We start from the raw sequence: 27,707 nt of genomic DNA on the forward strand, positions 1-27,707 counted from the left end.
GCAATCACCTACCTTGGAAATCTTTAAGAGGAGACTAGACAGTCACCTTGCTGGGGTCACCTGACCCTCAGTCATCTTTCCTGCTTGGTGCAGGGGGCTGGACCTGATGATCTTCCAAGGTCCCTTCTGGCCTTACAATCTATGAATCTATGAATATTCATACATTAACAAGCTGGGAGATTGTAAGGGAATAAAATGTAATACCATAGACAAAAGAGATCTATTTGGGTTAAAATCACATTACAAAGGAATAATAAAAAAAGTTCTTACGGGAACCAGGTTGGTAATTTATCATTGACCCCCCACATTGAGACCTGGTCATCGACAAGGATCTCTGTAAGGTCTTAGGAGAATGTAGCAATAGTGGACATTGCATTATTATAGAAGAACTTAATTTTCCTGATACAGACTGGATACCAAATTATACCAATAACAAAAGGGTGCAGATTAGGGCTGTGTGAAACTTCATCAGCCGTTTCATTTCAGAGGTGTTTCAGCCCGTTTTGGTGCCTGAAATACCAAATCTGAAATGAAACAGAAGGCTCCGAAATGTTTCAGAAAATTTTGGAAAATTTTGGAGTTTCAGAGCCGGGCTAGCAGGGAAACAGAAACTAAGAAGAGGGAGTTGGGGGAAGGACTGCTTTGATACTGACATCTGTAGCTGGCCAGTATCTGTGATCTGTCCCTGAGGTCCCTTCCAATCCCAGTGCTCTGGGGAAGGGATGGCAGCCTGCTGTCATCCTGCGTGCAGATCCGGGGGCTTGCACCCCCTGGGAGGAGTCTGGCACAGCCCTGCAGCCCACCTGGAGGGCATGGGCCCCCAGATCTGCATGCAGGATGACAGCCTGCTGCTGCTGCCAGCTGGGGCCAGCGCCAGCACCTGAGTCTGCTTGGCACAGCCCACACTGAGAGGCAAAAAGAACCCAGTGTTGGAACTGGCCCACGCTGGCAGCGGCAGCCTGCTGTCATCCCTCGTGCAGATCTGGGGTCCTGCATTCCCTGGGAAGAGTCTGGCACAGCCCCGCAGCCCTCTCAGGGGGTGCGGGCCCTCAGATCTGCATACAGGATGACAGCATGCTGCTGCTGCCAGCTGAGGCCAGTGCCAACACCCAAGTCTGGTTGGTGCAACCCGTGCCAAGCGCCGGAAAGAACACAGTGCTGGTGCTGGCCCCAGCCGACAGCGGCAGCCTGCTGTTATCCCGTGTGCAGATCCAGGGGGCTGTGTCCCCTGGGAGGGGTCTGGCACAGTCCCAAAGCCCTCCCAGGGGGCGTGGGCCCCTAGATCTGCATGTGTGATGACAGCATGCTGCTGCTGCCAGCAAGTGATACGAGTTTTGCTTTGAACAGTTTGCTTTGAGCAGTTTCACAGAAACCCCTGCACCTATCTCCTTGAAACATGGCAGGCTTCATGCCCTCAGAAGGGGCTGCCATCCCTGCAATTTTAATCTGAATAGGCAGGAAATTACAAAGTTACAGGCATTTTAGTGATTCCCCATTATAGTCTATGGCCGAATCACCGAAACAGCATCAGGAACCCAGAAACAGATTCGGCCGAATTGAAACAGAACAGTGATCTGAAACACTGAAATGAAACACTGTCCCTCTGATATGGATGAATCCAAAACCGAATCGAAACATAGCTGTTTTGCACAGCCTTAGTGCAGATATTTTGGGATGAACTGGCTGATAAATAGCTAAGAGGCAATGCTTTCCTAGGTCTGGTTTTGGTAAGTAGTGAAGACCTTACAGAATAATTTGTTATGGAAAATAACCTTGGATCAAACAATCATGAGCTGATTCAGTTCAGTTCAAATTGCAGGATGGACAAGAATGATCTATGAAAAGAGCTTTGACCTTCAGAAGGGCCAGCTTGACAAACTAATATAATTAATTAAGAATGTCAACTGGATTTAAGAACTGAAGAACATAGATACAAAAGAGGCATAGAATTACTTTATGGTAAAAGTTCAAATATAACCAGAGCTTGCATTCCAAGCAGGAGGTAGGTGTTTCATCCAGACCTCTTTGGATGAGCAAGTGCCTTTAGCAGGACATTAGAAGGAAACAGGAGATCTGCAAGGGATTGATTTGTAAGGAGGGACACCTTGCTGTGGTGAACAACTGCAAGAATAAAGTAGGTAAATTTAGAGGCTTTGCTCAATTAGATACTTGTGAAGTAAATTAAATTAAAACAACTGTAAAAAATCATTCCGTTATATAAAAAGAGAACCAGGAGGGAAGGAATGGATCTGCTCCGTGCTGAAGATGGGATGGAGAGTGTGGCCCAAGGAATGAAATACTTTGCGTTAAGTCTTTACCAAGGGTGAAAGTGTAACCAGTTATGACTCCAGCAGTCTTTCCTGCCCAAGTGCAGTGGGGCTGAACCTGATGATCTTGTGAGGTCCCTTCCAGCCTATAATATCTATGAATCTATGAATAATGGTAGGGTTCCAAATGGGAATGAAGGAATGGTTACAGAAATGATCACATTCGAGATGGAAGCAAAACATAGATAGTTTACTGTCACTAGTCAGGGGGCCTAAATAATCTCCATCCCAGGATACTGAAAATATTGGAGCATGACATAGCAATTCCTTTAGCATGGATCTTCAATGTATTTGTTAACTCTGGGATATTACCCTTTGGTGAATGGTAAATGCACTAGTTTTTAAAATGGGGGAAAGAATAATTCAGGAAACTGTAGGCTTGTTAGCTTGACTTCAGTATTTTGCAGGGTCTTGGCACAGATATTAAAAGAAAGAATAATTGAGGATATGGACGTAAACACAAAATGGGACAAGGTGCAACATAGTTTTATCCAAGGAGAATTGCATCAGACCAATCTCAAATCCTTCTGACAGGAAAACAGATTTCTTAGACAAGGACATGGCAGTGTTTCTAATCCATTCAGATATCAGCAAATCTTTTGACAACATAATGGGGAATTATTAGTCATACTGGAGAAGTTGGGGATAAGTGCTGTAAGGTTGAAGTTGATAAGGGGATGGCTGAAGGGGCCAGTTCACTGGGTTGTGTTGAAGAAGGGTTGTCAGGCTGGAGAGCAGTTCCTACTGGTGTTCCTCAGGGATCGATCTTGAGACCCATCCAGTTTAATATTTTCATTAGAGGCCCTGGCAAAACATGGTTGATAGGAAATATGTTACTTTTTACAAATGCATTTGGGAGATGAGTACCAGGGAGGGAGAAGACTATTCAAGTTAAAGAATAATACTGGCATAAGATTAAATGGCTACAACTTGGTTACAAAGAAATTTAAATTGGACATTAGATTTTTAACTAGAAGAGCAAAGTTTTGGAAAGAACTTTTGAGTAAAATAACAGGAATGAAGAATCTGAATAACATCAGGATGAAAGGGAGAGCGATGGAATAGAGTATTGTCTGATCAGTAATCACTGCAGGTGATGTATGGATTCAGGCATCTGGAATCTCTGTGTTGACCAGAGGTAGCTTTTTTCAGTATAGGTGCCTTATAATCCCATGGTTATCGGTAGGGCTCAGGATGGATTTTTCTCCCTCATGAATCTTTTATAGACTTCAAGGTTCTTTCTTTTCACCTCCCTGAATCACTGGATATTGGCTACAGCAAAGAGAGGGAATTAAGATTGGGATGTAATCATACTTTGGCTGGTGTGTAGAAACCTATCGGGAATCTGACTGTAAGGTTTTGCTCTTCTGCTCAGGATCAAACTAGTTGCCAGAACTGGGGTATTTCCCCACTGTATGTTTTCCTTCTGGGCTCCTCTGAGCATATATTAACCAGTTTTCTGCCACTGGAGGGCAGGGCATTATTGATGCACTTGTCTCCCCTTTTTGTCTGTGGCATGTTATAGGGTGTTTTTGGATTTGTAATATTTGTGGTTGTGGTGTGTGAGGGGTTTGAGGAGACAATTTTTAGGGCTTTTTGGACAATGAATGTAGAGACCTGGACTGAGTGGCCCAGGAGATCCCTTTCAATGTGCCAAGATTGAAGTTTGTTTCCCAGACTACAATAGGAACATAGACGATAACAAATTCAAGCTCAAGAAAGTTACATGCAGAGGAAAATATAATTGCTAAATTGCAAATTCTGACTGCAAAATACATTTTCCTAGGGAATTGTTTTAATAGTTTGTTGTTAATATTAGCACATGTAACATGCTGGCGATTTGTGTTATATCCCTGTCTAGAGCCTTGTAGATGCAGAGCAAGGCACTGCCACCAACTAATGAGATTGTTTCATCAGCTCAAGCTGTGCTTTGGTGATAAAGGTTTTATGCACATGACACATGGGAGGATTGTTACATAAACACACCATAAAATATTTTGCAAAATGTCTCAGGAAGAATAATGCAATTTCAAATAAGTTTTTAAACTCTGGAAACCTTAGAAATCTATAGTTAGGGTTCAACTTCACCCACTCCCATTGTTTAAAGGATATAACTACAGAGTTACAGCCACCCAGGCAATTTTTACTCTTCTCCTGCACCATAATTTTCTTTGGTTTCACTGTTACCCGGTAAGCTATGATCCCTTTGATTATTGAAGGGCATCATTATTTGAAAAATCACATTTATTTCTGAAAATGTATTATTTTTATCTACTATGTTTACAAATAGTCCTAAGGGTCCTATAACTGAAGAGATCAGAGAATGTTTATTTATATTTTCAGTGCGTCAACTTTATTCATTAGACAGCATTTGGTGTATAATAAGTAATCTGTTTCCTTTGAATAGCAGTTTCCTCAGGTTCCCCCCCCCCCCATTTCTTGCCCATATAATAAGGGGGTAGACAGCCATCTTTAAAACAGGAAAATGTGTTTGTTAAATTACATATATTGGCAGGGGAATGTGGGACTGGTGTACTCCCTGAAGCTCAAGAGACTTTGGATGCCATCATCACAATAATGATTATTAACAGTCTTAATCAGGTAGCTTTCCTGCTGCTGATTTAGCTGCACATTTCACACAGCCCCATTATCCACTTCCTGTTCTTTGCCTCCACCTCCTTAAGAACTGTAACACACCGTCCCTTAATGATACTGCTCAGTCTTTCAGTGTTTTCCAGTCTTGAACGAATGATGGATTTTAATACTTTGCTCACACTGCCACTGGGCACATTCTCCAAGAACACCCTGTACCTTTTGGAACTAAGTCTACATTTCTCAGTTCCTCCAAACTTTTTTTTTCTGAAACAGAATCCATTTATGCTGCTGCATTTTGAGAGCCCACATGCAACTCTTATGGTGGAGTGAAAGAATTACAGTGAGTGTCACCATGCTGTTCATGAATTATCTAAAGCAGTGGTTTCTCAAACCTTTTGGACTCTAGGCACGCCTAACTGGACCAGAGACATCCCTTCCTAATTTTTGTGAATGGAGTGGCACTCAGTTTCAAAAACTAATTTCTAGATTACAGTGCTTACTTCCTTGCAGAGGGGCCTGGCAGTGAGGAGGGGGGGATGTCCAGGCAGGGACAAGCCTGAACCTACTCTTATCTGTTTAATTTACCTACTTATCTACTAACACCTCACTTATCTCTTCACACCTTGTGGCATCCTTCAAAAGATCTGGAGTTACCCCAGGGTGCTCCCGCACCTTGTTTGAGAATCACTGGTCCAAAAGCAAAACAAACAAATCTCAGTCCTACTCATCTAGCTGGGCTCCCTCAGATTAGCTCTGCTAAATATAATCCTACAACTAGCTTTGTCTGCACATAGGTTCAGAGCCATAACTACCAGGTCTGGGCCCTGGGCTGTAGTGGTGGTGGCAGCTGCCATTCTTGTGCCCTCTCTAAATGGGCACCTGGGGTTAGTGCCCTGGTCCCCTACCCCTTGTTACACCACTGCTTAGGTTGTGCCAACACATTAATCCAAATAGACCTGATTTTGCAATGCATTACTTATCATAGCAGTAAGTTTTAATTGCTACAGGGAAAGGGAAAGTTCTCTGTGATCAGCTACATTCAGGAGAGTCTACCTGTCCTAACTAGACTAAGATTTACAATGTATCGGCTCTAGAAGAATACACCTTCTTTTTAGTGTTGTGCATGTGTTTCCCCTGTAGTATCTGAGCCCAATAGGCTCTTTAATGCAGCATTTCTCAACCTTTTAAGTAGCAAGTACCCCCTAACTTCTGAAAGTTTTAATAAGTACCCCAACACTCAATTTTTCAGGGCATTTTATATTTACAGACTAATGTGTACCATATGTTGGAAGAAGGGTTGTGTATATAAGGCTGTGATATGACAGATGTCTAATCTGGTGTGGGTAGGGTTGCCATCTTTTACACCAGGAGTGCACAACTTAAGTATGTACCTGGGCTAGAGGTGACGTCGGCCAAAGCTAGGAGGGCTGACTGAACCCAGTGCCGCGCAAAGCACAACACGCCAAATTATTACTGGGGAATGTAAAGTGCTGCGCAATGTGCGGCACACCACATTTTTTGCCATAGATTTGAGAGGAAAAGAGGGAGAGAGTGTTGGGGTACCTGCGTACCCCCCACCTGTGTCTCGTGTGTCCCCAGGGGTACACATACCACAGGTTGAGAAACCATGCTTTAATGTATTATCTTCACAACACCACAGTGAGGTGGGTTTCAGATGAGACCTAGGGAGATTAAATAATTTGCCCGAAGGTCACCTAGGAAGTCAGTGGCCGAGCAGGGAACCGAACCCCCATTCCCGGGGGTCAGGCAGAGCCCTAATGACTGGGCCATCCGACTTCCTTTGAGGCTCTCGGCTTCCAGGACTAACATCAGTTCAGAGCTACTCATTTGCAACCCCAGCGCGCGGGGTAGCTGTCCCAGTACATCCCTCCCTGCCTGCGTCTCCCTCCCATCCCGAGGGTCTTTTGGATAGCTGATCCTCACCCATCCCTATTTCTCGGCCCGTGGTGGACCAGCCCCTCTGATGCAGAATCCAAATCCGCCACGTGCCGCAGCAACTGCAGCGGGGCATCTTGCAACCGCGGCGGAACGGGATCCACAGCGTCCCCTGCTCGTGCCCGTCCCACCCCGGCTCCCCCTCTGCGAGGCCAAGCATGGCGGCGTGCCGGCCCGCGAGACGGACGCGCTGGCCCCGGCCCCGGCCCTGCCCCGGGGGGCGTCAGGCTGCAGCGGCAGCTCCGTGATACCCGCCGTGCAGGTCTTGGGGCCGCCCACCCGCAGCCTCCGGGCCTCCCCCCGGGCCGGGCCGGGCCGGGCCGGGCCGGGCCACGCGCCGCCCAGGGCTGGGAGGGAACGGCGCCCCCGAGCTCGGGCGGCACTTCCACATAGCAACGCCACGCGGTTGCTAGGGCGCGGCCGGCGCCTCCGTGGCCCGGAAGTGAATGTGGGGCGGCGCGGCCGCCGCTCCCAGCCGCCTGCTATTGGTCGCTGCCAGCGCAGGGGGCGTGTCCGCCGCCAGCGCTTCCGGGAGCTGGTCCGCCCCCTCCCCCGGCAGAGCGAGCGCAGGGAAGCGGCCGGGCGCGGCGCGGCGCGGCGCGGGTGCGGGCGAACGCGGAGCCGGCGGGGCGGAGGGCAGAGCCCGCCCGGCCGGGGGGGAGCTGCCGGACCCAGGTACACGAGGCGCGGCGGCGGCGGCAGCCGGGGACGTGACCAGGCCTGGTGCCCGGGGCGGGGGCGGCTCGTGCGGGCATCGCCCGGGGCGTCGCTCGTGTCGGGCCCGGCGGTGGCCGGGGGAGCTCAGCCCTGCCCGGGGGCCGGGAGGCGCGACCGCAGCCCGGAGGAGCTTCCCCCGCAGGTGGGGAGCCGGGAGCCCCACGCGGCCCATCAAGGTGCTCGGCCGGGATCCGGCCGGTCTGTCTCTGTCTTCCCCTCCCTTCGGGCTCTTGGCGCGGATTGGGTCTGCTCTAATCCCGCCTGGCTCAGTGCATCGCCTCCGATAAGCCTCTCTCTCATCTGTACGTTGGCGGTACCCGGAGGCGGCCGGGAGACTGGCATTACTTGGCGTATGCATCTGTGCTCAGGGTCCCGCTGCGCAGGCAGGCTGGTGGGAAGGTTGGAGCAGGAGCAGGTGGAGAGAGATGCAGTGACTTGCTGCTGCTCTCTGCCACTTCCGTGATAGTCAGAGATGCAGCCCGGGCCTCCGACTCCCAGGCCAAGAACTTGATCCGCGAGTCGGGCCTGCTTCCTGAGTCTGGTCCAAAGGCTTCCGTGGCGGCTGGAAGCTCACCCCAGCGCCAGGAGCCGCTGGCAGGATGAAGCAGAGCACCTTTGCTCTTAAACCACCACTTCAGCTCTAAAAGCTTGGGCAGCTTCTCTGCTGCTACCAGTGTCACAGTAACAGTGGCGCCTGCGTTGGGGAAATCAGCTCACATTATCTATGGGCTGGAATAAGAATGACTCCAGATTACATCCACGTGGACCTTAAAAAACAATTTGGCTTCATGTAAACACTAGAAGCTTTTCTCTTGGTTAGGAATTGATCCAAAATGTGTATCCAGGGAGGGAGCTGTACCAGAAAGCTTAATTCTGAATCAAATACAGGCTTTCAAAGTGAAGCTACACACAAGAAACAAAACTCTTTTAGAACATAATTTAGGGTTGTTGGTTGTAGCCGTGTTGGTTTAAGGACAGAGGCAGGTGAAGTTTGTTGGGTAGATGTGATATCTCTGATTAGACCAACTAAATAGTTGGAAAAATTGTTCTTTCTACACCCTCCCTATGCCTGAATATGGGTGTTTGTGCCCCAAAGCTTGTAAAGAACATTTTTCCAGCTATTTAGTTGGTCTAATCAGAGATATCACATCTACCCAAAGAACTTTGTCTGCCTTTAGAACATAATCATATTCCTGTGTGAAGGAAAACCAATTAAATACTACGTAGTGGAGAGGTTGTAAACTGCTTGTGTCTTGACTTCATCTAATTACTGACAGCAGAAAATAAGTTGTGCTGCTTTGACACAACTTTAAAATTAAAAGCCTAGCTTTTTCCCCCCTTGTTACTTCCGTAAGTATTGGACTAATCGTATAGAGGGCTGTGAGTTTGTTTAAAATGTATTATGTTGATGAAATGGGAAAAAAACAAAGCAGATGATTCTGTAGAGGCCAAGATCATGTCTGTGAATGAAAGAAGAATTTGACTACACCTTTTGCTTGAGTTTAAGTGAATTGAACATAAGCTGAAATTCGTATCTTGCTGCCAGCACACACTAATTTCTCATAGCATTTCCTACTTTCTCAACTCTTTAGACCACAGCAGTTTCAGAGCTGTCAAGTTTAAACCACTTAAGTCTGTTTGTAAATTAATGCTTACTCACAGTCTTGACCTCGGACTTGATTTTCATCATGGTATGTTTTAATCACTGCCATGTGCGTGGTTCTTATTCCCACGAACCCTTCAATGTTTGTCCCTTCCCCTCCGGTACTTTGCATGTTGTCTTTCAGTCACTAGCTGCAACCTCTTTTGCATACTTTTATTTTTGTTAATTTTGTTTTTAATACACTTGTGACTAGATATCTGCAAAAAACTACAGCAAAATATTTTGACTTCAAATCATCAATTACATACTGATTTTGAGACTTAAAAGAAGTCAGCCACAGAAGCTTACTAACACATAAGGGCAGTTTTTTTGGTTGCATCATAAGATAAATCAGCTTTCTGAGGGCTGCAAATTTCCAGAAGTCATAGAGGAGACCTTTGTACCACAAGTTTAAATAGCTGCAGCTTTGCCTGTACCAGGAAATACTAGCAAAAGTTTCTAATGTTACTGCCACCATGAATGCTGCTGGTATCAATGGTGGGAGCATTAGCTTACACAAAACATGCTTGGCCATCTGAAGCTTTGCTTGTGCAAGGACTCCCACTGTCAGTTGAACAGAAGGTACTACCAGTGGGAAATAATGGAAAAATCCTTGTGTGGGAAAAGCAGCCACCAATGAGGCAAAACTACCCAAGTAATAGCATTTAAATAAAAGTGTATCCCAGGCAAGGGTCACCAAATTAAAGAAAGAAAATGTTTTAATTAAAATGTGAGTTAGACAAAGATTTGTCTCAGGATCTTGCACTTGGGGATTGGACTAGCTGATCTTTTCCCAGCCCTAGTTTTCTGTGATGATAAAAATGACTGAAAAATCTCTGACTTGAAAAGCTGAGTTGAGAAAATAGCAATAGTGAATGGCTGTTCCTACACTAGTGACTGCTCCAAGCACTTCCTACTCCATTGGTGCTAGGAGCTTTAGGATGCCTGCATTACTAACTTACTCTGTACTTTGTGTGTATGTTTGTGTGCATGTGCATGTGCTTTAGTGTGGTCTGCCTACTTTTTCATTTGAATGCCCCTACCTCATCATCTGTATGCTCATTCACTGCTGAACTGCCCCCCTCCCCATTTTCTGTACTTGTATCTTCTGGCCCCTCTTTGAACGTGCCAGAATCTGCTTGCTCACTTGTGTTCACTTGTCTTGCTTGGAGTTTAATTTCTCCTCCCCCCCCCCCCCCCCCCATGTGAACTGTTCCAGTTTCTGACAGCTGGTCCATTTCTGCTGAACAGTATAGAAGATGCTTGCAACCCAGCATGCTGCTCACTCCCTAGAAGAGAGCACTGGTGTTCTGCTTAATTTCTGAGGATCTGGGGCTGTGACTTGAGTGAGAACTCTAGAAATATCCATTCACAAGATTATTTTGCAGAGGTGGGCATTCACCAGACTAGTGTGCAGGAATCAGATCAGTTAGTGGAGGCAGATAGTACAGGTTTCCCTCGCCTTATGTGGGTTCTGTATGTACGAATTCGCTCTTATGCAAAGACCCTTTCTATATGCGAGGTAAATTCACTCATGCAATCTGTATGGTGGAAGCCCTCAGTCAGCTGCTTTGTGCAGTGCATTGTGGGAGTGATGTGCACCAAAATATAGTCTCCTGTTTGGATCTGTGCTCCTTGCTCGTTGTCTGGGACAGATGTTTCTGTAGTTGCCATCCTCATTGTGATGGTGCCCTGTGCTTGTGTGTGCTGTCTGCTGTTGGTGAGTACCAGTAATGTCTTGTAAAAGTGGTAGAAATGGGTCTGGGGGACAGTACAGTCAAGGTCTTGGAACGTATCTTTATTTGTTACATTGTAAAGTGGGTTTCCTTTATGTGAATTTGAGTTATGCACTGTTTTCCAGGAACACATATACAGCATAAAGCGAGGGAAACCTGTACTGCAAACCACAGGTTCCCCCACATGCCCTCTGTGTCCCTGCTATGAGGAGCTTGACTGGATACTTCTTATAGCTCTAAGCACAGAACACATGTCTGTCATGACATCTTCCTGCATCTGCTTTTTTTCCCCCCGGACCAGAGGAAGGAAAGAGCGGGGACAGCTGTGGCTCATACTACGGTGGAGTAGGGCAGGACAGGCCCACAGATGTGGAAGCTTAGTGTATGTAAGGGTTATGTGGCTGATGTTGGAGTATAATTATTGCACCTAACTCTACTCGGAGCTAATGTAAATGACACTGAGCAAGTATTGATGCACATGTACATTTGGAGTAGTTTAAAAGGGGCTGTAACAATTAAAATGTAACAGCTACTGCCCTTTTGAAAAGCTCTCCTTTTGAAAGCACTCCTTATGTACCTGTTTTACCCAGTGTTGGTTGGGAACCTTGTGTTCTCTAGCACTGCTCTTGTTTGTTCCTTATTGGAACTAGACCACCAGTAAAAGCAACAGTGGAAATTTTTGGCAAAAAAGCCCACCTAGTTTTGCCATGTTCTTCGTTGTTAGAGCATTAAATATTGCAAGCTGAATGATACTGAACTAAAATCAGTATTTGTTCTTCAGCACACCAACAGGCTTTTCAGCACAGATGAGGGGTGCTTCTAGAGACTTTATTGGGAATCTGAGAGCAGGGGTCAATAACTATATTGGGAGCTTCTGCAGTGTTTTGGTGGTGGGGAGAAGCAGTGGCCCTAGTGGCATGAGGTAGGTTAGAAGTCTCTCTCAAGCTTGGAGCTAAGCTCCATTAAGGTGGGCTCCAGCTCCTAAAATGTTGTAGGCCCCTATACAAGAGCAGCTCTTGATTTCAGTGCCAGTCCTGTTATCGAAAGAAGTCTTGTCCAGTAACTTCTTAAACTAGGCAAGCTCCATTGGGAAACCAGACAGATTTCTTGACCCCACTTCTCCAGTTGTGAACTGTTCCAGAAATTCACTGCCCTGAGGATTAGAAACCATCTCATTTTGTTCATGGTCAGTTTACACCCATTTGATCTTGTGCCAACACTGTCATTTAGGCTGAATAGCTCTCTTCCCTGGTTCATATTTACCTTCTGAGGTATTTATAGACAGCTTTCATTTCCCATCTCAGCCTATTTTGCTAAGCTGCACAAGTCAAGATTTTGTTTCTTTCTTCCTGCAAGATAAGTCCTCTGTTTCCCTGTTCATCCTATAGTTCTTCTCAGCAGCTGTTCTAGTTGTAAGCCCATCCATGTCCAAGAATGATGAACAGAGTATTCTAGGTAAAGTTCTTTTTACAAGTACCTTGGGGGAAGGTTTCTCTGATATGTCTTGGAAGCGCACTTGCCATTTGCAGAACCAGTTCACGTTGATGGTTTATAGGCATTTTCTGAGTAAATGTACAGGTTTTTTTCCCTCCTATCCCTTCAGCTAAGGAGCTCCCAGTTCATGACGCACATCCTTTGTTTGTGAGCATACAACATTGTCTCCAGAATAGTGAACATTAATTTTGTAATCCTTTTTTATTATTCCAGTCCTTAATAATCCAGTTTCTCTATAGAGTATCATGAGAACTGAATCATCATGTCAGACTCCTTCTACATTGACAGCTTGTTATAACCAACAGGTTAAATTAGTGCTCCTACATTTTAGTAGCCTGAATACCAAGACTGTGGAACTCCATTAGTAACCTCTCTCCGGCCCAGTAGTTCTTCTAGTACAACTGTCTCTTCATTATCCAGTCTCTTGACTGTCTAACAAACTGGAAAAGATGGATGAATACATTTAACTCATTTCTATCCAGTATGAAGTACCAGATATCATGTACTTTGAGGGCTTAACAGCTGTGCCATCATTATAATGTTTACATCAGCATCTGCTGAAATTTTCCAAAGGGGTAATGTGGGCCATGTGAGATGGGAATCTTTGACACACGGACTGTTCATCTTGCACTAGTTTTCAAAGGACTGACAAGCAAAACTGTCTTTCTAAAATGTGATATTATTATTATTATTATTTTAAGTTAAACAGATAGCGAAGCATGTGCTGCAGCTGAACAGATATGAATCCTCATTTCAGGACAGCGTAGTAGAGAATTGTCGATGCTTTGTGAAAGGACTGACTTTGTTTGATTGAGGCTAATGATCAACTTCCATTTTTAATTCTTTACATTGGGTCATCTGACAATTATAGGAACTGTTATGCGGGTTTCTGGAAATATGGGAATGTCCTTCACAGGTCTCCTCAAAATTCCTTACAGATGATTTGATTTAACCTTGTGGCATGAGGGTTAATAGCTTAACTCTCACTAACATTCGCTATAAATTATCCATATAAAAACCTAGTTTCCCTCTTTAATCTTGCTAAGGTTTTAGCCTTAATGGACCTGTGGTAGTGCATTTCATAGTTTAAAAATAAAACGTCTTTGTCATCAGCATATGAACTCAAAGTTATAAGTTAGACAGTTGTAAGTTATTGCATTCAGTTTCCAGGCAAGTAGAAAACAAATTTCTTACCTACAGAGAATTGGGGAGGATGCATGCCCCTGGACAGTAATCAAGTAGCTTCCAATTCAGAAGGTGTAACCAGCAGTATGCATCTGCATAATGTGTTCTGCAAATAGTTACTTCTCTTTTCCATACATCCTCATAATAATACCTCTACATTATACTATCCGTAAATGGGAAAATTAAGACCTAGTCCCCTGTTAAATACATCTGTTTGCTTGGCAATTGTTTCCTCATTCTCTAGCATCTCACCTTTTTAAAAAAAAAACTGTCTTATTTAATCACCCTGGTCTTGTCAGTTTATAAAAATGGTGGCCACACAGCACAGGGCTATCACTTTTTCCATTGCATTGATTCCCCTGCACCCCTCTCCCTGCTTTGTGTAGTGTCCTCATGTAACTAATGTTGGAAATTGATTCTTCCAATTTAATGAACTATTACGCACATAGCTGCTTCAGGGGGTGACTTATCAGCCAGTTCTTCCCTGAGTCAACATCTTTTGGATTATAACCTTATAGATTACCCGTAGAATCAATACTGAATCTAAATTTAGTTGCCTAGAAAATTAGCTTAACATTTCCTGTTGTGTGGTAATTCTTTATTGACTTTGGGTGTATCTGAATGTCTCCTGACTCCTGTGTTATGGCACAGGAAGAAGAAATGTTCACAGTCTTTTTACTGTATCACTTAGAATTGTCCTTTTTATAATGACCTTCCTTTTATTTATTTAAACAAACAATCACAATTATTCAGTCTCTTCATAACTCTTCTACATCCTCATTTTTTGTCTCTTTCTAAATGTCTTTTAATTCTGTAATAATATTTTTTAGCTTAACTGACCAGTGCAGTACATAGTACTCTGAGACAGTACCATTGATTTCCTGCGTCAGGTTTTCTTTAGTCTTTTTTTGCCTTCCTTATGCTTCCTAATATATTTTCTGTGTTATGTCAGTAGAACTTGCCATGCTAGTTATATAAATTGATTGGTGAGACTTGTGAAAGCTAGACCGTTTCTTTTGTAAAACTATTGCTGTGTTCCAGGTACATGGTATCATTGTGTGTTAGAGATGAGATCAGGTTAATCAGATTGGGCTTCAGTAAAATCAGACCTGAACTCCACAGTAGCCTATTTTAATTAGCTCGGTCCCTTAATGCTGTTCACTGAATGTAATTAAAATGTAAATATTCATCTGAGGGTACAGGGTATCTGTTCTAATGTCAATTTGTTCAATTCATGGTTTCTTTGTTGCAGAAAATCAAACTGTCACATAGTAATGACTGCTAATGGGGATTTAAATTGCTTATTTCTTGTCACCTTTATGCTGTCTAAGTTTGGAAGGGACAAATTAAAATACTTGTCTCTAGTTTAAGTTTGCCTCTGGGTCACAAACTAGACCAGAGATTCAAATTAAGTCCTTTCTTAATCTTTGTTTGGGAAGGCCATTACTGTGCATAAGAAGACATGAAGTTGATTGGAATGACAGCTAAACCAGAAAATTACAAACCTAAAACTAAAACTGTAGAATCCCTCGTTACTATAGCTAATTCACAGAAAATCCAGGTCCAGGGATTTGTAGGCTTAGAAGTTCCCATACCTTTACAGGACTTTGGTAAAATGTTGCTCTAGTTCTTTGAAGAGGGGCTACTTTTCTGGCATTTAAAAGTAAATTTGCACTTATTTCCAGAGTCTTGTGACATCATGCAAAACTACTTCCATTGCTGCTCTGAGATCTTTGCAGAATGTATGCATTGTAAATAAGTTAGTTTTGGTCAGACTTTGACATTTACCTCCCAAAAATGTTCTGAAGCACTGCATTTTTTTTCAGCGTACACCAAAAAACAGATGTTCGGTGTTCACATGTGTTCTTTGTGTATATTTCTTCTTTTATTAATTCTGCTTTATCTAAACCAATCAAGTGGAGCACCAGATCAACAGCATAATTGTGCAGTTATGAAAATATGGTTCTCTCTGTTTTCCTAGCTCCCACTAGCGTGGCTTTTAATGCCTGACATTCTTTTATTTTGTGCATTTCAAATCTTTCCTTTTCACTTAGTAAGTGTGAAATGCTTATATATGCCTCTCTTCTTGGAATTTTGTGTTGCTCAAGTTGTGGGTGGGGTGGGGGTGGTGATGGGGGTGTGTGTTAAACTGAGCATGGTGGGTTATCATCTAAACTTACTTGTTTCAGCTATAGCAGACACTACTTGGTGTGATGACACAAAGTCATACCATTTGAATAACTGCACCAGCACAACAAAGTGCCTTCATAAGAACTGAAAAGTGGATGCTAGCATTAACACAGGAAATGATGGAATACTTAAATATGTCAGTGTTCACACGACCAGAAAGGGTGCGAAATGACTGAGCATTGAAAGTACAAACTAATTTGGGATGCATACTGTTAATTTGGGGCTTGAGGGGAAACAGCCTAAAATTGTATGACAAGACCAGAATTTGTTACTTTTTACATAGGAATTAAATACATTTTTTTTAATTTAATTTTATTTTTTTGCCACTGTCTCCTCTATGCTTGGTGTTCACAGACTGGGCCTTGTAGACTTTCCATATTGCCATTAAAATGGAGTTAAAGCTGTAAATGCATACAGTCATTTCCCTCCCTTATTCGTCATTAGGTAGAGGCTGCACATGTCTGCTTGTAGACTAATGCCTCCTGCCATCAAGCAGTGGAATCTTCTAAAGGGCAGCGTCCATCTAGAGTCATTTCTCTTGTTCTGTTACACAGGACTCAGGCGGTATAAAAATGATAGCTGCTCCAACAACCTCTCACTTCCCCTTTAACTATTGTATGCATGGCAAGCTTGGAGTGCTTGTGCTATCCTCTACTTTCTTTTTTTTCCCTTTTGCTCTTGGCACTTTTAGAGTTTCTGAAGTATAAATACTGTTTAAACACCTTGCGGGAGGTGAACCATCACCCAGAGCCCCCTGATCAGAGGCTCCTCTGCCTTGGTTGCTGTGCCCGTCTGACCTTGAGTATGCCCTTATGTGCTGCCTTAGCACATGCGCCGAGTGTTGGGCATTGTGTGGGGTCTTGTGACTTCTGGAGGGGCCCAGAAACTTGCCTGTCATAACTTCGATCGAATCTTCAGTCATGGGTTCCCCTTCTGAGGACTCTCCCAGGTAGGTCGCACCTCCTGACGGGTATCCATGGGGCTCTGCCTCCCCTACACCCCTTCCATACGCCAGCCTCCAGGATGAGTCAGTTGGTCTTCGTGTGGCTTGCCCTCTGGTTGCATCAGTCCTAGTTCTTCACATAGTCTGTGCTTCCGGGGTGGTTGGTTCGCCCTGGCCTTCAGGTGTTTCTTCATGGGCAGCTGGCTGCCTGCTGTGGGTCTTGGGCTATTCAAGTCTCCTGGAGCACTGCCTGTTCCCTGGCCAAAGCAAAGGAAAGAAAACAAACAAAACCCCAAAAGAACAAAATGGAAAAAAGGAGAAACAAAAAAAAACTGAGGGAGTAGACTAGCAGCTTCTCCTCCCTTGCAACCCCTGTGACTAGGGCTTGAGCTGTTTCTCAACGCTGCTCCAGGTTCTCCCTCCTGTCGAGGACCTCTCTTCCTTCCCTGGTGCTGGCAATTCGGCTGCATGCCGGCACTGCCTACACTCAGCATGGGGAGCACCTTTCTTGCTGGCCATCTCCCCCACTCTCCCTCCATCTCTGCTGGTGCCGGCTTTTATTCTGGCTGGGTGGCGTTCTCTGATGATGTCAGCTGCCTGAGCCAGCTCCAAGTGGAAGTAAGCGTGGCTTATGAACTGCCTGGCGGCTCTTCTTGGCACAGCTTGTCCTGTGCTTCCTGGCCTGAAATTGGTAAGTGTGATCTGGTTTCGGGGCTTTCTTTGTGTGAGTGGGTCACCCTCATCCCCTGTCTTACCATGGGGAGGGTTCCCCATGGTGACTGGGGAGGGTGACTGTTTCCCTGGGACAGTTGCATGCTACCAGATTTAGTTAAAGCTGATATCGACTTTCAAGACTTCAGATGCCTTTTAGGGTTAACCTAATTTGATGCCAGTATTGTGGGACTGCTGAGACCTGTACCAGAACTTTTAGATACCTCTGATTCAATTTGGTGCTTAGGACAGGGGTAGGCAACCCCCGGCATGTGTGCCAGAGCATGGCACATGAAGGCATTTTTCTTGGCATGTGAGCCTTGGAATGGACAGCGGGGAAGCTGCAAGGGGCCTGATTCTTGTCGTGGCATCACAGTTCTGCCCCTTCCTTGCCATCTGCCTCAGCACACATACATCTGCTGCCGGTGATTAAATCGGGCTGGGACGGACCCTGATGCAGCTGCTTGCAGCCTCCCCGCTGCCTGCTGTGAGCAGTACAGCCTTTGGTGGGCAGCAGGGGCCTGCCCAGAGCCTGGGCTGGCTGTGGCAGACAGCTGGGGGAAGCTTCAAGCAGGGTCCATGGAGCTCCAGCCTAGTTCGTTGCTGGCAGTGGGTACACATACACCTTGGGTCAGATGGTGAGGAAGCAGCTGGGGCTGTGCTGCCACAACAAGAATTGGGCACCTCATGGCTCCCCTGCTGTCCACCCCCGGCACACCAACATCTTACAAGTTGAGGTCGTGGGTGTTTTTGGCACTCCACCCAAAAATGTTGCTGACCCCCTGGCCCAGGATCAGAACCATGGACTTTGAGTGGACTGGTCTTAAAGTATAGTGTTAACTATCCTTCAGCTGTCTGAGGCTTTACATTCTGGAAAGGTTTTTGACAATTCACTCTAGAAAGCCTCTAATTTGAAATGGTTCTGCATAGTATCGGAAGTACTCAGGTCCCTGCTTTCACAGTGTGAAAGATACAACATCAGTGACAGTATTGAAAATGCTAGTTTAAAAGGGATTTTGTATCCAGCTCTGGAAAAAATCCAGTGTTTAGACTGACTAAATTTACTGGCAGCAACATCTAGGTGTATGGTTTTGCCAGCATCACTTTGGGCTCAGGGCTGGCACTCTAGGGATATTTACATACTATACAAGTGTGAACGTTCCCTTGTTTGTCAAAGGGTGGCGTTTCCAGTTTAAATCAGGTCCCTTCTGGCTTTTAATTCTGTGAAGCTAATGCCATTCAATGGGGCAACATAGAGGAAGAGTCGGGAAGATGCGTCGCACTGCTATGTAGTATTAGTGAGGCTGTTGGAGTAATGTCCAGTTAAGATGTCAAGTATTGTATCCTCAAAAAACCGTGGTGGGGGCATTGGAAAGCTACAAGAACATCCTGAGGTCTGGAAAACCTGCCTTATGGTGAAGCTTTACTTAACAGACATGGGTTACCAAAGTAGATTAAGAGAACTTGATTGTGATCAGGAAACACCTATATATGGAGAAGTGGTTTGATAGTGGATAAGGTCATTACAAGATCCTATGATTATAAATTGAAGTTAAAATAAACTGTCCCCTACTTTTTTTTTTTTTTCCAACGGGATAGTTGAATTGTGTTGGCTTATTTACCACTGAAACTTCTGAGGATTCTTTAGTCTGACTAGAAGTCGTGCTCTTGCATTCTGTAGATCGTGTCAGGGAATCGCAGTTGCTTTTTCCACCTTTTAATCTATGAAACCCTTAGCTGGTTATAATCAACCCTATGGTGTCTCTGATAAGCTAATGCCTTTTAGAAAGGCTGCTTTGGTGTCTGGGAAAAGCACGTACACATTGGTGAATTGGTCTGTATGTAGCTTTAATTCTCTAAATTTAATACTGTATTGATCACAGCCCTTCTAGCACAATTCTGCCAGTGCTCACATCAGAGCTGAACAACTGTGGATTTCTGCTGAGGTCTTCTAAGCTAAATGCTTAGTGCCTACTGAAAATGTAGCTTTTAGAAATGAAAGCATGTAAACTCCTTTCTCTAGAAAGGAATTGCTTAAAACTAATAAACACTTCCTTGTTGTGCACACATTTAGGAAATTGTAGTTGGAATGCAACTATCAATCATAAATCTGAGTTGTAAGCAAATAGGGTAGAGTTCATACAAGTCTTTCATACTTCTGGTATTTAAATTGCCTGGGTTGATCACCTGTAAAATTATTCAAAAGGCTGAGGTGTGTGACTTGCAAAGTATTGTTCTTGCTTGTTCTTTGTTCACTTCTATTCTGTAACAACTGGCTCTGGAAACTTTTTTATTTGTTCTTTGATCTTCTATGTAAAGTAAATGCATGGGAGGCTTATTAGCAAAATGGCACTCAGGAAAGAAAACTGAAGTAATCTGTTTCTCTCCAGCCTAGCTAAATATTCAGAGATCACCCTGTGTTTTTCTAAAACTTGCTAGAGTTCTTCTGCATCTTGATGCAAGTAGCTTTCTCTCTTTGAGCTACATACTGTGGGCATCTTGTCAGCCCAGAATTCATTCAGAAAGTCAAGTCATTATCTACTGAAAACACTAAAGAGCTTTGATCAGAGATTGAAAGACTGTTCAGTGAACACTGAAATACCATGAATAAAATGAGAATGTATCCTAAACAGACTTCCACAATGAAGGTGTCCACCACAGAAGTCCACGGCCTTGTCAACATTATAGAGTTCTGCTAGCATGGATATGCTGGCTGGACATGTGCTGTGCTGATAAAACTCCCCGTGCAGATTCAGTTCTGCTATCAGGAATTCTCTGGTACTAGTGGAGCTTCAGGCATATGGGGAAGCTGATATAGCTCAGATGGCAGATCTGTATCTGTGTTGTGGTGCCATAGTGCTGTTGCTAGAATTAAGGTTGCTCTGTCTGAGTAGTTAGGCTACAGCAAGGGTGACCACCCTGGTCTGTGTGTGCCAAAGTGACATGGGAAGGGGTCTATTTAAATTGCAGGGGGACTTTACACTGCGATCAACCCACAAAAATGGTTAAGTTCTCATTCTGCAGGCATTTTGTGGCAGCCCCACCCCTGGGGTCTGATTGGAGTGGGCCTGGGATGAGGGAGCAGCTGCCATCTTGTCTTCTGTCCTTTGTGCCACCCTGCCAGCTGGCTCCTTCCCCTTCTGGCAGCGAGGACTGTCGACTTCCACTGGGGAGCCAGCATTTTATTTTTATTAAGTTTTCTGTTGATTTCACAGACAGTCCTGGATTTTGCGGTCTCCCGAGACATGGGCAGCCTGTGTGCGCGTGTGATGCAGCAGACCAGACGGGATACAGGCAGCACAGTAGCAGTAGAGCAGAAAATAGAGCAGCAGCTTGGGTAGGGAGCAGGAAACAGAGCAGTTGATTGGGCAGAGGAAGGGAATCACAGTGGCACTTGGGGAGGGCAGGGGGCTAATTTGTGGCATGGCTGCCAAGAAACATTGGTCACCACTGGACTACAGGATGATTAGGTTTAGTCCTTCACCTGCTAGCAGGAAATGGCTGGGTGCCTTTCTCTTCCCTAAGATGGAATGGGGAATTACCCAGAACAAGAGAACCAGGAGGGATGGAAGTGAAAAAAGAGTTTGTCAGAAGGGATGAACTTTGAATTATTCCATAAAGGTAACTAATGCCAGCAAATCCCCTGTGGGAAGAGCAGGAGACTCTTGTCCAAGCAAATCATTCCCAGAACAAGAGCTAGATGTGTATTCTCACTTGACTCTGAGGGGTGAGTGAAAGGCCCAAATGATTTAAGAAGGGTTTAGCTGGTACAGTAATATAAAGATTCTGAATCATACAATTTGCAGTATTGGTATGATTGTTGGTTGGAGGATAGGCGCAAACACTGTTTCATGAGTAGCTGAAGTAGAAGCACATTTCAGTGACTTAGCATAAAGGTGGTGATGTGACTTTGTTCAGCTTCTCTGTACCTATTTGAGGGCTGTTGAAATGGTATGCCACGCCAGTGCATAAATCCTGGGATTTACTTGAGAATCCCAGGGGGGATGATATCCTGGGATTCTCTAGCAAATCCCAGGATGTCATCCTCCTGCTGTACTCAGCTTTGATGAGGCCGCAGCTGGAGTACTGTATCCAATTCTGGGCTTCATAATTTAAAAAGTATGTGGAAAAGCTTGAGAGAGTCCAGAGGAGAGCCACGTGTATGATCAGAGGGCAAGAGAACAGGACTTATGATGAGATGCTGAGAGCCATGGAACTCTTCAGCCTGGAAAACCGCAGGCTTGGGGGGGACCTGGTGGCAGCCTATAAGTACATCAGGGGTACGCATCAGGATCTGGGGGGAACGCCTGTTCACCAAAGCACCCCATGTGATGACAAGGTCAAACGGACACAAACTCCTCCAAGAACATTTCAGGCTGGACATAAGGAAAAATGTTACCATCCGAGTCCCCAAAGTCTGGAATAGACTTCCTCCAGAGGTGGTGCAAGCACCTACTCTAAATGCTTTCAAGAAACATTTGGACATCTATCTTGCTAGGATCCTTTGACCCTAGCTGACTTCCTGCCTCTGTGGCAGGGGGCTGGACTCGATGATCCTCCAAGTTTCCTTCCAGCCCTAATATCTATGAAATCTGTAATTGCTTTGATAAACTTTTTTTTTTTTCTAAAGCCTATGAAGAGCTGAAGAAAGCTCCATTTCAAATGTTTCACACAGGAAACCTGGACACAATATTCCTAGGACAAGACAAGGGATCTATTTTCCAAGATGCCTTGTCCAAGCTAGGAACAGATCTTGATAAGGGAACACAATCTGTCATGAGGATGGCTGATGTGAGATTACAAAGATAATATTTGTCAAGGTTCTTGAGAGAGTATTGACTTGAATGGGACCTGAATCTTTCTTACTAGACCAGGAACCCGAACGGAGATGAATACTTCCAGCTAGTCACTTTTTTCTTACAGGATTTGTGGTTAAACACTACAAACAAAAAAGCAGGATCTAGTCCAGTTTCCACTGTATTGCAGACATTTTTGTCTTTAGCAAGAAATTCTACATGAAACTAAATTTCTATTCTGAGTGACACCTGGACCTTGAAATGGAAAATAAAAACTAAAAGGCTGAAGAAAAACTAGATGCAGTAGTCTGCTCTTAGTGGTGGTAGCTTGAGGATGATGGAACCTGGAGTCCCAGCTCCAAGGATAGCATCGTTTTATCTTGCTCCTTGTTGACTGCTTTCTATGTAACACATAGCCCATATGGTTTCTAATACATTTCAAATGTGAATAAAGTATAAAATGGTGCAATGACATGTTCCTAACTATCACATTCGATGTTTCCAGGATTGTCACTGCAATTATCTACACAGCACTATTTTTCTTATGAGTAGGTGTCCTGAGGATGCTGCCATTTGAACTCTGGAGGGGGGAGCAGAGCCAGGGTGCCATTCCTTGGAGGAGGCTGTATATTCGCAACCTCAGTTAACTTTACATGTGCAAATACAATGTGTAGGATGATGCCAGACTCCCAGCAGCAAGTGGCTGCTGTACTGAATGGCTAGGATCTTTCTTTTTATCCAAAGGCTCTTTTCTGGATAATCTTCATTTTGGTTAAGGAGGGACGTAGGAATTGTTACCCCAGATCTAAAGCCCTCCAACTCAACATCCAGTCTATGATGTAGCCCAGTGGGAGCTAACCTTTAGCCCTCACTGTGGCGGGCAAGCCACAAATTAGTCCTGTGCTCTCCCCATGTGCCATACCAATCTCTTTTTCCCTGACTGGTCTGCTGTTATGCTTTCTTCTTCCTTTCCTGTGCTCGCTGCCTGATTTCCTGCTTTTCTTTCTGCTTCCTGCCCTATCTGCTCTGTTCTGCCTGTCCTCTTCCCTGGTCTGCTGCATGCCACACACAGAGACTGACCATGCTACTTGTGGCAGCTATCCTGCAGGTTGGCCACCCCTGATGTAGCCAATAGTAATGGCTTGAAAAGGTGCAAGTCAAGCCTGAGTTAATTTTGGCAGATTACTTCATGATTACTACTGGCTCTTTCTTTGGTGTAAGAAAGGGAGTTGGTGTGAAAGTGGGATGTTTTGAATGTCTCTGGACATTACCAGAGATTATGCAGGAGCCACTGCTTCTGAACAAGACATCACCCAGTGTAATGGGTTCTGTTGTAAGGTGTTGAAGCTTTCTGAACTTCACTTGGATTACAAGAGTGAATCAGTGTAAACAAGGCCCAAAAGGGACCCAGTCTGTTCTTGCTTTATGGGCAGCGAGAACATTTGCAGCTATAAATGTATGGGTAGATCAGGGACATCACATTTGAGGAATCCAGAAACAACCTTAACAAAAGTAGCTTATGTAGGATCTGTGGCCAGCTATCCTTAATGGAGGGGGTAGCATCATATTTTCTTGCATACTGTATGTTTTTAGATAAGAAATGTACCTTTCTTTGGAAAGGCAGGATGGAAGGTTGTTTCTTTGTTTTCCCCGGAGTCATGACTGAGTTGTGACCACAGGGACAGAATAGACTTTGCTGTGTCAGCAAAAGCTAGCATTTTAACCATCTTGGTTCTACCAAATTGGCAGCAGCTTTTGGCTCCTCAGACAAAAGCTACTGCCAACTGGACAGCAGCTGTAAAAGGGGGTAACACAAGCTCTGACTGAAGAGTGAATTCAGCACTTCCCTCCCTGGGTCCAACAAGCATGGCAGCCATTACAGTGTTTCCAGGCTTCTGTTTCTTCATTCCATTGGATAAAATCGACTTTCCCACTCCAGACGCATGTCTCAATTTTGGGGAGCTGATTTTTTTTGGGGGGTGGGGGTGGGGGAGTGTGTGTGGGATGGGTATGGTAGTAAATGCAGTAATATGCTGGCAGCAAGTTCTCTGAAATACCCCATCAATTTGGATCTTGGTTCAATCAGATGCTGGTGTAACCTAGTTATTGAGAACTGAATGGTGTCCTTGCACTCGGTGAATAGCTGGTTGGTGTCTATCTTGTTTGAATTGTGGGTGTGGTTATTGTATGAGTGTGGCAGTTGCGTTCACTTCTGTGTTTCTCTAGGAGAGGGTAGGAGTGTTCTGTGAATGATGGATTTCTGCAGCATTCAGTTCAAACAGTCATAGCTACCAGGATGGTGTGTTCTGTTTTACCTTGAATAACTTTCCTGGAAATGGCAAACGAGTCATAAAATTGTATATTGCAAGGTTGGCTGCTTCAAAATAGTTTAAGTGCTGGCTAGGTTGTATGTGTTTGGGTGGCTAATAGGCATTCCTCTTCAAACAAAACATTGGCTTTGAGATAGTGGTTCTGTGCGAGTTTGATACATGTCCATCCTACCTGCTGATAGAGCAGCCTTGAAGTGATGGTGGTTGTTTTTCGGCAGTTATTCCTGGCATGAGTGGGCCAGTTCTGAGAACAAGTTCTCTGATTTACACACTTTTCAGCTGTGAGACTGTTATCAATCATTGTGTATCAAGGGCTGAACACTTGCTGTTGCTTTCTTCCTTCTGTAGATACCCATCTTGCACTTCACCATCCTGATCTCCCTTTTGGCTATAAGAATGTAGCTGCTCCAGATTTTTTTTGGATTTAGGTCAAACAGTATAGATGTTCTTTTGTCTTGCAACTTGCTTTTTTGGCCTGCTATACTTGAAGTAATATTGTAATAGTACCTATTCAGTTGTTAAGTTAGATGTAGATCTATATATAGAGAGAGATCTATATCTGATTAATTTTTTTTTACCTTTTTTGCCTCTGTCTTAGACCTATATCAGTGGTGGCTGAGACGGAGGTTGGTGTTAGTTCTGCAAGTAAAGTATCCGTTGCTTTAAGTAGGGGACAACAGATCACACCTGGCATGAAGTACTCTACATCTAGTTATTGTGCTACTTGTTGTATTTGACCATAGTTGAAGACTGAACAATGCAAATGTGCTGAATTGTACCTTTTAATTGTCTGAATAAGGTTCACCAGATACTGGGTCCTAGTTGCTTCAGAATTGCACCTTGATTTAATATGTAAATTGGATGCTGGTTTCAATGATTTAGTAGAAATATTAAATCAGTTGCATGTACTAAGGATATTTAATAGTGGCATGCTGGTTTAATGTGACCCTTGTGATAAAGGTTTTATTTGCTGTGGAACTGTCATTTTGAGAATACAAAATAAAGGCCTAATCCTTCTTGTAGTATTTGCAGTACAGTTGAAATCAAGGCATACTCCTTGGAATTTAAGGGGGTTGTGTGATATGCTTCAGTGTGGGAATGCAAAGTTTTGAAAGCAGCACTGTAGTTGACCTAATAACTTTCTGTTCAAAGGTAAGGACTAAATTTCTTCACAACCATATTATCTGCAATAGACTTCTCTGTGGAACTTCTCATTCTTGGTTGTCTTCTGGAGGTGGTAGTCATAGGAGGAATACTCCTGTAGACAGGACTGCAGATGGCTATTCTGGCAAATATCTATAAATGCTCCCAAGTTTAAATATAATTAAAGTATGAGTGGCTGTTTTTTTAAACTAACACTTCCACTCTTGCTATTAAGAGGCATAACAGAAGGAAACTTGAAGGGAAAACATTTTTCCTTGGCCTGTATTTGAAAAGTCTTAATAGAAATTAATCTAAAAAGTGGACTTCCATGGTGAAATGCAGATTTCAAGTGGGAGGAACGGTATAGGAGCAAGCAGGAGAAGGAGAAATTAGAGGGGAAGCTGGAGAGATCCAAGTAACAGTGAGGCAGGAGGATACGGTTTTGAAACTTTGACCATGCTTGGATCGCATGTGGCAAGATCAGTAGGATCAAGTAGGAGGATTGAGAGAGGCTGGCAATACTCAAGCTGCCTAAAAGACTTTTTTTTCAGAGCAACAGCCTGGATAAATCACACAAATAAGTGAGAAGGAAAGTGGCTAGAGCACAACCTTTAAGAAAGGAGCCAGGTCAAGATGTTTGGATTTTATCAGATGAGCACAATTGGCTGTTTAAACAGATTGTTTTGCTAATGTGTGGATTGTATTATATGTTTCTTTCAGCCCTTTTTGCTGATAAATTTTTCATAGATGCTAGGGTCAGAGGGGACCTCAACAGATCATCAAGTCCGAACCCCTGCATAGGCAGGAAAGAGTGCTGGGATCAGATGACCCCAGCCAGATGCCTATCCAGTCTTCTCTTAAAAACCCCAAAAGTAGGGGAGAGCACCACCTCCCTTGGAAGCCCATTTCAAATTTTGGCCGCCCTCACCGTGAAGAAGTTCTTCCTGATGTCTAACCTGAATCTGCTCTGTCAGTTTGTAACCATTGTTCCTTGTTACCCCAGAAGGTGCCCTGGTGAACAGAGCATCTCTGATCCCTTGCTGTGTCCCCCTAATGAATTTGTAGGCAGCCACAAGGTCACCTCTCAGCCTTCTCTTGCAGAGGCTGAAGAGGTCCAGGTCCCTCAGTCTCTCCTTATAGGGCTCCTATGGTTAGGGCCTTATAGGATGAGTGGCTGTCCTCTGGACCCTCTTAAGTCTATCAACATACTTCTTGAAGTACAGCACCCAAAACTGGATGCAGTACTCCAGCTGCGGCCTGCCCAATGTATCACCTCCTTGGTGGTATTTGTCATGCAACTGCTGACAAAAGTGTGGTTAGCTTTGCTGATGATTTCATCACACTGACGATTCATGTTCATCTTGGAGTTCACATGACTCCAAGATCCCTTTTCCACTTCTGTGCTGCTGAGAGGGTCGCTTCCCGGCCAGTAGGTGTGCTGGACATTTTTGCGCCCTAGGTGCAGCACTCTGCACTTGTCCTTGTTGTACTGCATCCTATTGTGTACTGCCCGCTTTTCTAACCTGTCCAGGTCTGCCTGCAATGGTGAGGTACAAACTGTGGTTCATGAATTAAACCAATTATTTCAGGTCACCCTAGGAAAAATTTAAAATGCCTAGGTGAAAGTTATATGAGCTTAAGTTCCTATCTTCTTAATTCTTTTCAAATTTACAGTATTTTTTTCCCTCTAGCATGGGTGTCTGTTGCCTCCCCTGACATTAGTCAGCGGGGGGGTTTCCTCAGCAGCCGATCCTGTTGGCCCGGGGGGGGGGGGGGCAGGCGGGTTCCCCTGGTGGTCGATCCAATCTTAGCATCCTCCCCCTTATTCATAGGTTGGAAGAGAAAAAACAAGTGTTCCTGTTTTTTCAATTCCTAATTAATTTCTCAGCTTTGAATGAACCAGTTCAAATGAAGAAAATATTCTTTTTGCATCTGCAAAAGA

General features: G+C 44.4%; 1 protein-coding gene across 7 annotated transcripts in view; it reads left to right on the forward strand.

Annotated features, from left to right (window-relative positions):
* The first annotated feature begins 7,452 nt into the window (after positions 1-7,452).
* The window catches only part of CSNK1G1 (casein kinase 1 gamma 1), a 177,646-nt gene continuing 157,391 nt past the window's right edge, over positions 7,453-27,707 (forward strand). For 6 of the 7 annotated variants that reach the window (XM_006260903.4, XM_014599947.3, XM_019477573.2 and 3 more), the window contains exon 1: positions 7,453-7,553. The gene's annotated coding sequence lies outside the window, so the exon portion shown is untranslated. The remainder of the gene's footprint in view (positions 7,554-27,707) is intronic. The other variant, XM_059714860.1, reaches the window with a different exon arrangement.

Source organism: Alligator mississippiensis, chromosome 11 (assembly GCF_030867095.1).
Source record: "Alligator mississippiensis isolate rAllMis1 chromosome 11, rAllMis1, whole genome shotgun sequence".
Lineage (NCBI taxonomy): Eukaryota > Metazoa > Chordata > Crocodylia > Alligatoridae > Alligator > Alligator mississippiensis.